The sequence below is a fragment of the Hermetia illucens genome, chromosome 5 (genome assembly GCF_905115235.1).
Source record: "Hermetia illucens chromosome 5, iHerIll2.2.curated.20191125, whole genome shotgun sequence".
In the NCBI taxonomy this organism is placed as follows: domain Eukaryota; kingdom Metazoa; phylum Arthropoda; class Insecta; order Diptera; family Stratiomyidae; genus Hermetia; species Hermetia illucens.
In genome coordinates, this window is record NC_051853.1 from 4,522,355 (window position 1) to 4,525,996 (window position 3,642).

Here is a 3,642-nt window from a genome sequence, read left to right on the forward strand (position 1 = left end):
CAAAAATTTACGTGAAAAGGACATCACTCCTGCTGCACAAGCTATCAATACTTCACAATATTTCATCCTATACCAGTGCATCCTGCCGAAATAATTTATAGCATGATATGAAGCTATCGATAGTAACCGGATTCAAATACCCACCCAGTTCCTCCACTTCAGATACCAGAGATTATCTGAATGTGTTATTGCATTCATGGAATTTCAGGATGTCCTGTGTACACGTCAATGGGAGAATCGCTAATCATGAGCTCGTTGCACTTCCACACCGCGGACGTGGACAAATAGGACCGCAAGAGTCTACCACCTTTCGAATTCTATCTAACGCAGTTTAGGTAGAAGTTCCTAGAATTTTGGATTGCAAAAGCCACAAATTAGCCTCTCGACTGAGTTTTCAGCAAAGATCGGGATAGAAATTGAATGACTAAATTTTACCCAATTTGCGGATAGAATTAAAATACCGGCGGCCGCTTATTAATAATTTGATAGTTTAATTTGTTCAAGTGGTGTTCAAAAGGATTAGGGAGCTCCAGACAAACTAGTTTCGTTGGGACATGTTGCGACCCCTTCAGTTATGGGGCCTTTATGAGTTTAAATAAGTTCCTTATAAAGTCCACATGTCCGCGAAACCCCATCTAAACCATGTCATCGCAAAAATTAAGATAAATGTATCCTTTCACGTTGTTACTTCTGCTATACAAGCAACATGTTCACAAATCACAATATCCGCATCGCAAAAGTAACAAGAATTAGAATCTTTATGGGTTTGGTACCCGAAATGTGGATATAGACCGTTTTCCAGCTTACTTACCCCCCGTGGAGTTCCGAGTTTGGGGGTTCCTTTCTCAATGTACATGAATACATCCGCTTGGGGATTAGCTGGATTTTAGTCCTGGCATCAAAATCAAGCACACGCATAACAACACAGCAGCAACGCAACGGGAAGCTGGAGTGAAATCTGATTTTAATTTTTTCCCAACAAACAGATTGAAAATCTTCCAGAGTATCTGGAAATTTGTAGACGAATGGCAAAGACGTACAATCTGCTGTGATCCTTTTTCGTTGGTAGAGAGCGTGCAAATCTGATGAACGCAGAGTTAGAATTTTTGTGGTATTTTAATTGTAATTTATCCATGCCATTACGAAGAATGGTGAAACTGTTTTAAGGGAATAATTCCACATGGAATTGTTGCATATGTTGCTGGAATGGGTGGTAAGAAAGTGGATTACTGTGCTGGAGGAAAAATTTAGGATGAAACGTAAGGGAAAAGCATCTAGATGGGACTCGGGAAAGGGTATGTTACCTTTAAAATACAACACAATTAAAGTTTCTAACCCCTCAGGGGTGGTCAGCGACCTTTAACGGGTGTGACGTCCCCGAGGTGCCTGAGTAAGTATTATAGTTCTGACCCCTAAGCTAGCAGTATACCTGCGTCCTAAGTAGAAGCCTTGAGAAAACCTCCCGGTGAAGAGCGAATAGCGAATGACCTCTACATGTCGGGACACACTGGGAGTCCCTGGAGCCGTTGATTGCTCTCTGTAGACATCGATGTGGTGATGTGAGCCTAGCTCTGGCAAGGTGGCAATTGAGATGTATATCAGGAACCAGCCTCTTCGGAACCTTGTTCTGGTAGTGTACATTGAACCGGTGCTAGTAGACCACGTTTCCCTGAACAAGCGCTAATCCATCCGTGAATTTCGGTGGAGTGGCAGCCTCTTGATTTTTTCAGATTTTTCGGTTGGGTAGTTTCTGAGAATCGGTCCGTTAAAGAGATGATCACTTTCGACCCCCGACACTCCCTACCCTTCCAACGTCAAAACTAAAACCATCTTCGGAAAGTACTATTCGAGACCTTTCATTTGATACCCCCGCCCCATAGTTCCCACCTTTCCACCAAATTTGATGTCAATCGCTATAACCGTCTCCGAGAAAAATCCGTATGACAGACAGACAGACAGACGGATAGACGGACACAAAACCTTAAAATTCGGCGGAATAGCTGGGAAAGAAGAAGAACTAGGTGCGTTTGGGCGCAGTAAAAAAAAGCATCGTTCACCGTAGCGATCAGCGAAAAAGGTAGCGGGGGTTGAAATACCCGATGTGACACCGAGGGGCCCAAATAAAGAGGAAGCTTTACCAAGAGGCGCCCCTGTTTCGAAAAACAGCCCAGTCAAAATCGCTAGTCCTGAGCAGCTGGATTCGGTCACGAGCCGAGTACAAGTGCAGTTGACCATCCTAACTGGTGCCATAGAGGAAAGCCTCATCAGTCAAGGTCCCTCCAGAGGAACGTCAGCAAAAGCGTCAAAAACGGGCTGATGGAACTGGAGGAACTACTGGACCGCATCTCCTTCTATAACCGAACGTACAGATCAACGGAAACGGACGATTGGAAAGTAAAAATAATCACACTTTCCACTGAGAACAGTGCTAACGCCAACGGACCGTAGATAGCCCACTGCAAAGGGAACTGGGGAAAAAGCGGAAAGAAAACGACTTTCCTCGAGGAAACTTTATCGAAGTAGTTTCCAAGACCCAAAAAAAGAAGGCGAATAAGGAAAAAGGAAACGACTGACTCAAACCAAAAGCCAGTACCAGAAAAAAATGAGGAAACGAAGAAGGACTAGACCGTCGGCTATGCTCAGTAAACCGACTGAAGACAAGACATTTGCGGAAGTCCTTAGTAAAATCCGCAACATGATGAAACCCGAAGACAACGGAGCAGATGTGTCTTCCATAAAAAAAAGAAAGGTGGCGGAGTCCTCGTCGACCTGGGCCCGAAGACGACTAACAAGAGTACGTTCTGCGAAGCGGTCAAGGGGTTAATTGGGGAGGGAAGGCTCTTGTTTTTTAGCCTAGAGCCTATGTACTCTCTAGAAATCCGGAATATTTACTGCCTCACAGAAAAGGTTGAAGTGGAGGAGGCCATAAAGCATGGATGTTCAGAGGTAACCAATGCCCGGGTAATTATTACCTCGAGGCCAAAAACTCGCCGTGAAGGAAGTCCCCGAGCAATATGCTAGGAAACTCCTAAGCAGCGGGAAAATCAAAATCGGTTGGGTAGCATGCCGGGTACGAATGCGGATAGCCCCCATCAAGTGCTATAGGTGGCTGGATTATGGACACACGTCAACAACTTGCGAGGGACCGGACAAGAGGACAGTATGCCAGAGATGCGACCAGATAGGTCACCAAGCGAAGACCTGCGATGAAGACGAAAGTTGTGTTGTCTGCAGGGATCGTGGAGCAACACCGGAACAGAAACCCAACTTCATGGCATCTCGACTTATCGGGTATCGCGCCCATCTGGATTCTGGACGACGTACGACTTCGTGTTCTTTTTCAATGCCGAGGAGATGACTTTGTCTGGATTCGGTGTTTAGGGATAGAGTTTTCTAGCTTTCACCTGACGCATAATGAAACGATGCCGGAATTTCGACGCCGGCTTGAAGCTCTGGAGGATGCCATTTCGGGCACGGAGGGACAAATCCTAATAGCTGGTGATTTTAAAGCTAGGGCCCTTGAATGGGGCATGCTTCAGCCAGACTCCAGAGGGAAACGGACTGTGACGAGCCTTCTATGCACTGGTGAACGGTAAAAATTGCCAATCTACCGAGGGAGTGTCATAAAAACCGCCGTTTGGC